The sequence below is a fragment of the Eucyclogobius newberryi genome, unplaced genomic scaffold (genome assembly GCF_026437365.1).
Source record: "Eucyclogobius newberryi isolate DKJ021-1_F unplaced genomic scaffold, fEucNew1.0.hap1 SCAF_7, whole genome shotgun sequence".
In the NCBI taxonomy this organism is placed as follows: domain Eukaryota; kingdom Metazoa; phylum Chordata; class Actinopteri; order Gobiiformes; family Gobiidae; genus Eucyclogobius; species Eucyclogobius newberryi.
The window spans coordinates 13,432,489-13,445,231 of NW_027316389.1; the positions used below are offsets into that span (position 1 = coordinate 13,432,489).

The 12,743-nt window shown below is 44.7% G+C and overlaps 1 protein-coding gene across 1 annotated transcript in view; it reads right to left on the reverse strand.

Moving 5' to 3' along the window:
* b4galnt4a (beta-1,4-N-acetyl-galactosaminyl transferase 4a) overlaps positions 1-12,743 on the reverse strand; it is a 149,388-nt gene that overhangs the window by 105,972 nt on the left and 30,673 nt on the right. The gene's annotated exons all lie outside the window — the stretch shown is intronic.

Below are 12,743 nucleotides of genomic sequence, written 5' to 3' on the forward strand. Positions count from 1 at the left end.
CTGTTACTATTCAAGCTAACTATTCAGCAGCACCACATATTGTGTGCGTAATTACTATAAAAGTGAGTATTTGGTCGTGTTAATGTTTATCAATTGTATATTGTTGATGTTTATCCTTATCTTTGACAGTTAATGCACTGTATTCAGCTAAACTGCCGCGATCCATTACTTATCGCTGTTTTCGCCGTCAACTAGCTTGTTCTAAAAATAGCTCCGTCATCGGCGCATATGTAGGTTACTAATGTAACCCGAGTTCTATACCGCATATACTGTGCAATGTAGAAGTTTAGTAATGTGACTTAATTCATGTTTACTGTCTTTCTGTTCCCAGACCACACACACCACCAATTTGTAATATGTACAAATTAAAGGACATTCTCAATCAATCCAGTTTCCCCTGATTCTCTAACCGGAATCAACGGCCCATACTGTCCGCTCCAATCAGCGTTATTTCCCCTTGGCTAATGTGGATATTTCTACATTAAATTCTGGTCCTTCGAGCCTGGATTGGAGCTACGCTTTAGCAGTATGGACCACGCAGCACCCATGGAAGAGGAACTTACCAGGCCCCAGAGAGAAGCCCGTCTACCCTCACATCTGATGGACTATGAAGTCAACTATGGCGTACACAGCTCACATCCTCCAAACGCTTCATCCAGCTACAGCAGCAAACACAGAAGCACCTCGAGGAGAGCCCACAGCTCTGTATCTGGCTTCAGCTCACGCTCAGGGAGACACACGACTTACTCTATTGGTCATTACCCACAAGATGGTCTCTCTCCCATACAAGCTGCAATACTGGAAGAGAATGCTAAACAACTTGAACTTGTTAACCTCCGGAGACAGATGGAAGAGGATGTACAGGCAGAGCGGGAACTTCATCAACTACAGACCCAAGCTAAAGCTGCTCAACGAGCACAAGAGGAAGCCCTTCAAGCTAAAGAGGCCCTGAGCAAACGCCTCGACCAAAGCCGCAGACTCCAGCAGCTACAGACTGATGTTGAACTAGCCAAACTGGTCACGTCAATGCTCAGTACTAACAGCAACTCCTCGAGCCCCTATCAGCCTCAACCAGCAGCTACAGCTTCACCTGCGCAGCAGCAAAGTACTCTAATTCAAGCAACAGAGTTAAACTCTGCATCGCACCCCACTCTCGTCAACACAAACGCAGTGCAGCCAAAACCGCCAATAGCATATTGCAAGTGGGAGCAGCCTCCGGCCACATCTTATCCCATCCAGGCTCCCTTACCAGCACCTGCGCCCTATCCTGGTCTACAACCACAACTCGGAGCAGAAATGCTAATTGCCTCTGCCTTTGGCATCCCCAAGCCCATGCTGCCTGTGTTTGAGAGCGGTCGTGAGAGTGACTTTGCCCTCCTAAAGATGGCACTAGATAGTCTGCTCAGTAACCACAGCCATCTCAGTGAGCAATACAAATACCAAGTGTTGCTAAGCCATCTGAAGCTTCCGAGCGCTCTTCAACTCGCAAAGGCATACATGCATCACTCAAGCCCGTATACCGCTGCACTCAACGCACTACAAGATAAGTATGGTCAACCAAGGCAGCTTATCCAGTCCGAGCTCGGCGCCATCCTAAACTCTCCTGCACTTAAGACAAGTGATGCCAACAGTTTCGACCTCTTTGCTCTGTCCATCCAAGCCCTAGTGGGTATGCTGAAAACTCTTGAAGGACACAACGGCGTGGAGCTCATGTGCGGGTCGCACGTTGACCGGCTGCTAAGTAAGCTGCCCCCTTCTTACCGTGACGGCTTTGTGGAGTATTGTCTTAACCGAGGGATTCTGCAATCAGGTTCAGACCGCACCTACACGCTTCCTGACCTAGCTGACTGGCTCCAAGTCAAGTCTCAAGCCAAACGCATTTCAAGTCGTGCCGCAGCCCTCTACCAGACTGAGTCAAGTAAACCAGCTAAATCTACAAAGAGCTTCCCTTCTACAACCTACAGAGAGCGGTCCACACCTGTGCTTCTCACAGTGAAGGAAGAGTCAACTCACTCTAAACCTGCCCAGTCCAAGCCGGCTTCAAAGTCACAGCCCTACTGTCCGCATTGCAACAACAAAGATCACTACCTGAACTCCTGTGATAACTTTAAGAAGCTCACACCCAACCAGATAGTCAGTTGGATCAAAGATGGAAACCGCTGCTGGAAATGTGGGCGCAGTCATGCGGTAGAGAGCTGCAACCTCAAACGGCCCTGCAAAGTGTGTAAAGAGCAACATCTCACAATACTTCATGACTCCATCCGTGACACCTCCAATGCTGTCCTGACAATGAGCCCAGGATCAACAAAGGCCTACCTTGACCAACCCAACCGTACGCAGCGAGTGATGCTAAAGGTGGTAAAGATCCTCATTCACAATGGCAAGCGGTCAGTGGAAGCACCTGCAATTCTAGACGACGGCTCTGAGAGGACAATCGTCTTATCACCAGTCCTCCAGTCCCTCAATCTTTCTGGAGTTCCAGAGACTCTTCCCATCCAGACAATACACCAGAATGTCAAACAGTTAGAAGGCCTGACAGTTTCCTTTCAAGTCTCTCCTCTTTCCAAGCCCAATGAGAAGTATCTCATCTCCAATGCATTTTCAGCTGATGGACTATGCTTTGCGGAGCACAACTACCCTATCGCTGCTCTCCAGCGGGCTCACAGACACTTACAAGGCATCCCACTTCAAGCTGTCGACCGTGTGCGTCCACTCATCCTCATTGGTTCGGATATGTGCCACCTCATCAGTCCCGTCATGCCAATTATACAAGGCTCTCCAGATGGCCCTGTTGCTGTCTGCACTCGTCTCGGCTGGTGCCTTCAAGGTCCCATGACTCCAATCCAAACAGCTCATAATCCGACCCAATGCCTGCATATTGCTACAGCTGCAGCCAACACGGAGTTACTCCAGCACGTGCAGCGCCTCTGGCAACTTGACACCCTGCCTTACTGTGAGAAAGCGGTAACCAGGTCTAAGCTTGACCAGCAAGCCCTCGACCTTCTCCAAACATCTACAGTTAGAATAGACAATGAGGGTACCCTGCGCTATGCCACACCGCTCCTCCGCCGCTTTCCACCGATCCCTCTTCAAGCGCCCAAAGAAGCAGCACTGCCAAGTCTCCGCAGCACCGAACGTAGACTTGCCAAAGACCCAGTAAAGGCCGCCACCTATTGCTCAGAAATCCAGAAGCTCAAGGCAGCAGGCTATGTAGCAAGGATCTCACCTGAAGAAGCATGCAAGTCCACAGAGTCCTGGTACATCCCGCACCACATTGTGCACCATAACGGCAAGGACCGTATAGTCTTCAACTGCTCATTTCAATACAAAGGCCAAACTTTGAATGAGCAACTGCTTCCAGGGCCAACCCTAGGACCAACCTTGCTTGGCGTGCTTCTTAGATTTCGCCAGCACAGTGTGGCAATCAGCGGTGACATTCGAAGTATGTTTCACCAGGTACTCCTGCTTGCTGCTGACAAACCCATCATGCGCTTCTTGTGGAGAAATATGCAGCGAGAGGAGGAGCCCGACATCTATGAGTGGCAGGTCCTGCCTTTTGGGACCACCTGCAGTCCATGCTGCGCAACCTATGCTCTGCAGCGCCATGTCCTAGACTCTCAAGCCAACCCATCAGGTCTTGCCGAAGTAGTGACCCAGGCATTCTATGTTGACAACTGTCTCTACAGTACACCAGACCCTGCTCATGCCAAGGCTGTCGTGGATGGACTGTGCCAACTTCTCGCAGAAGGTGGTTTTGAGATCAGGCAGTGGGCAAGCAACCTGCCTTCAGTCATTGAGCACTTGCCCACCGAAGCTAGATCTGTCAGCAGTGAACTGTGGCTGTCCCGCCATAGCGCTGATCTGAACGAGTCTACACTTGGACTGCAGTGGAACTGCCTTGATGACACCATGGGTTATCGACACCGCCTACAAGAGCCTCTTCAACTCACGCTCAGAAACCTGTACAAGACTCTTGCAAGCCAATATGATCCATTGGGGTTCATAATACCATTCACAACTAGAGCAAAGGTTCTAATCCAGGACCTCTGGAAGCAAGACCTCAGCTGGGATGACCCAATCGAACACCAACAGCTTAAAGAGCAGTGGCTTGCCTGGGTCAAAGAGCTCCCCAATCTCCTTCAAGTGCAGTTCCCCAGAGCTTACATGCCTCCAAATGCTGATACTTCCACAGTGACCAGGGAGCTCCATGTGTTCTGTGATGCTTCGGAGAGGGCATACAGTTCAGTCGCTTACCTGCGAACCACTGATGACCAAGGTAATGTCCATATTGCCTTCATCCTAGCCCGTTCCAGAGTAGCCCCGAAGAAGTGCCTCTCCATTCCTCGCCTTGAACTCAGCGCAGCACTAACTGGTGCACAACTTGTCAAGCTTATTGAGACCGAGCTCACCATTCCAATCCACCAAGTCATCTGCTGGTCCGATTCCACCACTGTACTCCACTGGCTACAATCAGAGTCCTGCCGCTACAAGGTGTTTGTTGGAACGCGGGTAGCGGAAATCCAGACGTTGACCGACCTTACAAGCTGGAGGTATGTTGACTCGCCTCGTAACCCTGCAGATCACATAACCAGGGGCCTCACCTTGAAAGAGCTGCTGTGCCATCGCCAGTGGAGATTTGGTCCTACATTCCTCACTGAAACTCAAGACCGGTGGCCAACTATGCCTACCGCTGCTGCTGAACCTGATCAACGCGAGCTAAAGAAAAGTGCCATCATCGGAGTTGTTACAGTGCCACCTAGCCCCCAGCTTCCTGACTCCAGTAAGTTCCACACCTGGACAGAATTAGTTCGAGCCACTCAGCAGTCCCGTCACGGGGCGGCTACGCCTGAAGTCAATATCGAAGCTTCAGACTTCATTGCAGCTGAAAGAGCCCTGCTAGTTCAAGCCCCCAAGTTGAGTCCTTCCCGGCAGAAGTTAAAGCACTCAAGACCCTTCGTCCAATTCCTAGAGATAGCAGGCTCAGTTCCCTCGCTCCAGAGTACGAGCAAGCAACTGGTCTAATCCGAGTTGGTGGCAGGCTTCGACGGGCGGCTGACCTCGAAACTGAAACCATCCATCCAATTGTTTTAGACTCAAGACACCCTATCACCAAGTTGCTTATCAAAGACGGCGACGAACGGCTCCACCACCCGGGTGCTGAACGTGTCCTTGCGGAGTTGCGACGCCAGTACTGGATCCTAAGAGGACGTGAGGCTATCCGCAAACACCAGTACGGCTGCCGTGAATGCCAATTTTGGCGTGCCAAACCCCAAACTCCAAGAATGGCAGATCTCCCACCGGCAAGACTGCGGCTCTACAAACCACCATTCTACTCTGTGGGAGTTGACTGCTTCGGTCCATTCCTTGTGAAGACTGGTCGCCGCCAAGAAAAAAGATGGGGCATTCTATTCAAATGTATGACAACAAGGTGCCTTCACTTAGATCTACTTGAAGGCTTGGACTCTGACACTTTCCTGCTTTGCCTCCGCCGCTTTGTTGCCCGTCGTGGGAAGCCATTTGAGATACTCTGTGACAATGGCACAAACTTCACTGGTGGCTGTCGGGAACTTCAAGAGGCCTTTCAAGCCATGAACCCTCAACTCCAAAAACATCTTGCAGAACATAGAATCAAGTTCCGGTTCAATCCCCCAGCTGCTCCCCACTTTGGAGGGACGTGGGAGAGGGAGGTCAAGTCGATAAAGGCTTCCCTTAGAGTCATTCTAAAGGAGCAAGTTGTTCCTGAGCCGGTCCTGCGCACCCTACTCATCGAGGTGGAAGGCATCCTGAACTCCAAGCCACTTGGATATGTCTCAGCCGATGTCGCAGATCCTGACCCGGTAACACCCAACATGCCGCTTATGGGACGCAAAGATTCGTCACTTCCACAAGCTCTCTACGACAGTGAAGACCTGCTGGGAAGACGCCGATGGAGACACAGTCAGGTGCTCGCCGACAACTTCTGGTCATCCTTCATCCGCCAGTACCTACCTGGTCTACAAGATCGACGAAAGTGGAAGACTGACGTGAAGGAGCTCCGCGTTGGACAGGTGGTCCTCATCGTAGATCCTCGCTTCCCGAGAGCATCCTGGCCCGTGGGCACAGTGACAGAGACATTCCCTGCACCAGATGGTCGGGTACGTACAGCGGCCGTGAAGGTGAGAGAGAAGACCTACACCCGTCCGGTCGTCAGGCTGATTCCTCTTCCTCCGCTGGTGGAAGAAGACGACAGCGCTCCTGATAGTCTTTCTGGTGATGGACAATTATCCTGACTGACAATTGGGGGCGGCTGTGTCAGAAAGACTAAGGGGGGAACCAAAGTTTAGTTCCGTGTTTCTGGACGGCCCTCTTTTACTGTTACTATTCAAGCTAACTATTCAGCAGCACCACATATTGTGTGCGTAATTACTATAAAAGTGAGTATTTGGTCGTGTTAATGTTTATCAATTGTATATTGTTGATGTTTATCCTTATCTTTGACAGTTAATGCACTGTATTCAGCTAAACTGCCGCGATCCATTACTTATCGCTGTTTTCGCCGTCAACTAGCTTGTTCTAAAAATAGCTCCGTCATCGGCGCATATGTAGGTTACTAATGTAACCCGAGTTCTATACCGCATATACTGTGCAATGTAGAAGTTTAGTAATGTGACTTAATTCATGTTTACTGTCTTTCTGTTCCCAGACCACACACACCACCAATTTGTAATATGTACAAATTAAAGGACATTCTCAATCAATCCAGTTTCCCCTGATTCTCTAACCGGAATCAACGGCCCATACTGTCCGCTCCAATCAGCGTTATTTCCCCTTGGCTAATGTGGATATTTCTACAGTACCAAAAATGCATTGAGAGATGGGAAATGACCCCAAAAAAATCTGATCGTAGAATCATGAAATTTGGCGCAGAGGTAGATGGTGACAAGAGAAGTAAAAAATATTATTACGGCAACGCCGTCCGCCCAACCAAATGTCGGCCATATTGCTTCAAAAATGGCTAAACATGACTTCGGAGTTTTTCCAAACGTCGTACTTTTACGAACTCCTCCCAGGGCGGTGGCCCTAAAAAGCTGAAATTTGGTGAAAATGCTACTGAGGAGTGGGACATCAAAAGTTATCCAAATTACATTGATACCTGTCACGGTCTCTGTGCGGCGAAGCCACAAACTGTAGCAAGAATTTCAGAAATCTCCCAAATTTAACATTTCTGCCGTTTGCGCAGATAAAGTCCGAATTGCGTCAAATTAGAATCAGTTGTTAAACTCTTTGCCCTAAACCTACGTGAAGTGAAATAAATTAATTTGGAGCCACAGCGCCCCCTACAGATTTTATATGGAGGTTAAATATTTAGTTTTGCGAAATTATATGAAATTTGACACACAACTCAATTTTGGCATCCCCATCAAAAATGTCAATGACTCATGTCATAATTGTTATGGCTTTGCCGTAACAATTATGACCGAAACCTTCCATGTTATTCCAATGGGGAAATCGCCAGAACATGGGTACACTTAAGACTTTCACAAACTCCTCTTAGGGCGTTAGACATATTAACCTGAAATTTGGTGAGACTCATCTTCAGGGGTGGACCCTCAAAAGTTATCCACATTTTTATTCAAAGAGTCACGGTGTCTGTGCGGCAAAGCCGCACATTTTGCCAAGAATTCAAAATAAAATTGCTTTTTGATGGTAGAACAAAGGGGAGAAGATGTGACAGCGTCACAGATTCAGCAGTAGGCGTAATAAAAGGACAATTGGGGCGCGTTAGCGCCCCCTCTTCTTGCGGCGTGGCGAGGGCCGATCATTGCCGCTTGCGGCTATGATGATGATGACTAACTGTAACCCTAACAACACAAATGATAACAATAATAATGAACTTGACTTGAAAATGTATAATAAATTTGCAGAATAATATTTCCAAAAAGTGTATGTTAAAATACTATTTCTGCACGTTTGTGAAGTTGACATCTATACATTTTTTGAAAGACATTTATGCATTAGGACTGTGCATTGAACCACATTTTAATTGAGATTCATAACATCCTTAAACAATTGGGAGATAAAAAAATATCAACTATTTTTATTGTCTTGTTATCGAGTTGATCGAGGGGAGAATATATTTTCTACACAAACATGTGTTTGACGATCTAAATAACTCTAAAACACACACATCTAGTGAATATATTTTGATTCAATTACCAGTATAAGGGAACCAAATGCATAATAAAAATGTGTTACTGAACAGGGGGCAAAACGGGTGGGACTAAATACGTTTAAACTTTCACCCACTCCTTTTTGAACTTGCGTTTGTTTATTTATTTATTTTCTTGCTTGATTTATTTGAATCAATTATTATATTCACGCAGATAAATAATGATTTCCTTGTCAACATGCCTAAGGAAATACCACACAAATCAGAGTATGTTATTATCTTCATTGATTTGGACTCGATACCTATGTTTATGCATTGAAATAAAAATGAACAAAGTCACTGCAACCAATGACTATTATATGATTAGGTTATTTAAAGCTCAAAATTAAAGATTACTTTAACTTTGGAACAGCAGAGGCAGACATATTGAGGCTCTGTCAAACAGAAGATGAATGAGCCATAAAGGATCCCTTTAATCGTGGGTGCTGACACTCACTGTCAAGTATTTAAAGTGTGATGATTTAGGGCAGAGTGAGAGGTAAACATTTGCGGCTCATCATCCCATGAGGAGCAGAGCAGAGTAATTACTTCCTCCACACCTCCACACACGCCTCCGCCGATCTTCATCTCCACAATGTCCTCTAGCACCTTCCATCATCGCGTCCTTCTCTTTGGCCCCCTTTTTCTTTAGCTTCAAGTCCTTTTTCTACCTCGAAAATCAATTGATTAAAGCGTCCTGTGATGTTTTCTCTTTGATGCCAGCCATCTGATTTCACACCCCAAAGGATTTATCACAAAAGTATTTCCTGTGTCTCGCTCACAGAAACAACGTGTCTTTACCAAAAGCACAGTATAAGTATAATTACAAACGATGACGGAAAAAAGGGTCGGGATTCTGGTGTTTCTCCCCATCCACAGTTTAAATTTAGTCTTTGAATGTCTTGTGTTAATATGCTTGTTCACTCTTTGTGTCATGTTTGATGTTTTATATTGTATATTTAAAAAAAAAAAAAAAAAAGGGTTAAGATAAGTCTGTCTCTTTTTAAGTGGCATCATATATAGATATTTTGTCAGTGAGTATCGATAGTTGATGTTCATTAATACAGTTCTATTAGCAAAATTACAAGTAGAGGTTGTAGAAGCATTACGGTAATGATTGTGGGAGGAGTCTCAATGTGTTGATTAATCACTCAGTAATTTATTTTAAGTACTAATAAAAGATGAACAAAGTAACAGCAGCACTGAAAGTAAGGCCTTTCAATGTACCTATTCACCTACTGAGCTATGTCATTCTCTGGATACTCGATGATGTACGACAGGTCAGACATCTATGGTAGAATTCTCTGTTTAACTCAGCTCTGTTGACCTGGTTCAAGGTTATTGTCTCTGTAATCCACAAATCTATGTCTTCTCTGTTCTTCTCTCAGATTAAATTATTTTTTATATATTTTTCACAATAGTGTAAGAATTTGGTGCCATTATTCTGTCCCAAAGATGTGGTTGTTGCCAGTTAAAAGGACCCATAATATTAAAGTGTGTCAAAATTATCAAAAAGGATCAAAAAGGGTGTCAAAATTGTGGAGCAAATCCCAAACAAATAATAACATGGTACTTTGTGGATCGTAAAATCAAATATTTCTTTCAAAGTGGCAGTCACAGCGAAACTCCTTTAGGGTTGTATAGGCCGCGCCCTCTATCTGAAATGATGACATCATCTAATCCTCTCTGAACCATGAGAGTACGTCGTACACATGAAAGTAAGATCTGTCTTACACCATGAGACACAGCCCACATCTGCTTTTAGCTTGGTCCATCTAGAAGACCAACAGACACATTACAGTTCTGACCTTTAACGTTGACATTTTCAAAGTGCTTGGGCTGAATCAGCCTTCATTCCACCAAAGTGTCAATTATGTTGCTTTTGAATTTCACAGTGGTGGTGGGGAATGGCCAGCAAATTCAGGAGGCTATGAAACCTAAAACACTGTATATTGAGCACTCACAGGTCAAAAGATTGTCACAACAAAAAGCTGTTAATGGCCAAGTACGTTATAGATGAAGGAAGTGGTGTTTTCGAGATGAAGCCTAAAGGTTATAACCCCAGTCTCTCACAGGAAAACACAAGTGTTGTTGTATAAAATAGAAGTAGAGCCCGCTCTTGCGGCCAGCACATCATAAATACCAATAAGCACCTTGCACAGCAGGCAATTCTATCTCCTGTATATTTTAATTGGTATAATTTAAAATGTTTACACGCTGTGTATAAACACACTTAATGCTAGCGATGATCATTACTGCAGACTCATGTATCACTGCTCATTTATAAGAGAAATGGCTCCTAAACTTTCCATTAGAGTTTAGTCACTTCATCAAAGAGCTTTAAGAGTGAGGTTGAAACACTGATCACATTGTTTTATTTATAAGGTCTATATGTTATAGTGATTCACCCCAAACCAACACTTTTTTGCAGGTGATGATTATTTATTTCATGTCTGATCCATGTCTGGCAGACGAGAAGCTGAGCAGGACAGGGCCAGGGTAGTAGTTAAATGGGAGAGCGCTGGAACACCGCGGCTAGAGGAAATGTCTTTGGCTTAGGCGTGTGAATTGTTGTTGGTGGTCAGAGGGGCTGATTTTGGCAGCCTTGCTTCCATTAGTCTGCCCCAGGGCAGCTTTGGCTACAGTGTGGAGTGAATGAATAATGCAACGTTAAGTGTCTTTTAGTGTCCAAAAAGCACATAAATAAATATGATGCATTATTTGTCACTGCTTATTTATGTAACAAATGACAGACTAATGCATTTAATGCACCAAGCACAGTTTATAAAGTTTTTGGCACAGTTTAGTCACTTCAGCAGATTGCTTACAGTGCAGTGAAGTATTTGAGCTTCAAAATGCAAGACTGACTCATTCCGAGAGCCGCTTTCAATTTAACTGTTGCAGAAGCAGTGCACTAACACCATCAGGCAGGTTTAAACTTAGTGGAGTGTTCTGAGAAAACCCCTGCTGACAAACCCCTCATGACGCTTATCTCTGCGAACACACTTCCCAAAGCCTTCGCTTGAATCGATTTTGAAGACGGCTACATTTTATGGAATAAGATATATCATTGCATCGTTTTAGTCTGACTTCCATTGTTGCTCGACATCTACAGTGTTTTGACTTTGTCTACTGCAACCACAGACGGCGAGAGATGCACCAGATTTTGTTGCAAGACAAATAAAGCTTTCAATGATTCACTCATGTCCCAGATTTGTATGATTAAGTAATATGTACTTTGTATTTGTACTGCATAACATAACTGACACTAACTGCGTTTCCACTCTCTTGAATATTCTCTAATCTTGCAAAGGAAAAGCAAATAACACATTTGAGTTCAGTTTCTCTCGAGCGCATATCTGGGTGTTTGTTACCTGGTTACAGGAGCGGATCTGTGTCCAGACTCCGCCCATCCTGCACATCACGTGCTGTTTGCTTTGGCTTTGCTAGAGACGCACTTTGTTATTTTACTGTTAGCTGCATACTTTTTCATACATTTTCAACATTTTGCAGATTGTTAGCACTTTAACAATGCTATAAGACGGCTTTACTACCAAACCAAAGTCTACTGCCTCTATTTTTGCCAACTTCAGTTACCAGGAGTTTAAAAGAACAAACGCTGAAGTCTCGCAAACACTTTCAATGTTAGACAAACATAAACAATCCAGGCGTTTCTCCTGATGAAGATTAGACAGCGGGTGTGTGTTTCTGGGCCAGTTGTAGTTGGCCAACATGTTTTGTGTTTAACTTGAGCTTCAAGCTTTGTGCGATGCAGCAATGTTTTTTTTTAGCTCTGCTTTTCTGTAAGATTTGCAGTAAACATCCAGCCTGATAAGATCATGTGGATTATTTTGGTTTTGTCCATCTCCTGTGTCCGCACCGGTGCGTCTGCTCCGACGGTCACGTGAGCTTTAATCTTTGCTTCATGAGTTTATGCAACTAAAAGCTTTTACGGTTATGCACTTAAAATAAAATCTGCCTCAAGCAAACATATACACTTTTATGCGAATTTAGGGTTCAAAATGTGATATTTGGTGTTTACACCTCACGTTACTAATGCAATACTTCAAAATGCGCATTAAAATAAGGGGGAGGAAACGCAGTTAATGGCACTTCATTCTGATTCAGTAATGAACAGAATTCAATATATAAGGGGCTGACACTAACAATTATTTTTGATAATTGATTAGTTACTGAAAATGACTATGAAATAGATTTTTTACTAAATTTGACCCAGATATTGATCTTATCCCGGAAGTTGCCTCGGGCGCCGTCATTAATTGTGCCCCTCCTTCTACTTGTATCATTTTACACGAGGAAGTCGATCTCAACAGTTGATACGTTCTATACAGACACAAGGCCGTGTTCAAGCCACTACGAGAAATGGCGCGGTGTTGATTTGTTGATGCACGTGAACGTTTTACACAAATCAATTTACTTAATATCATATTTTAGCAGCAGAGACTTTGCCCTCATTCTGCCCCTAAATGGTTTCTTATGAAAAGCAAAAGCAAATGAACTGAAACAATAAGTGCAAAGATGTGTCTTCATAAAT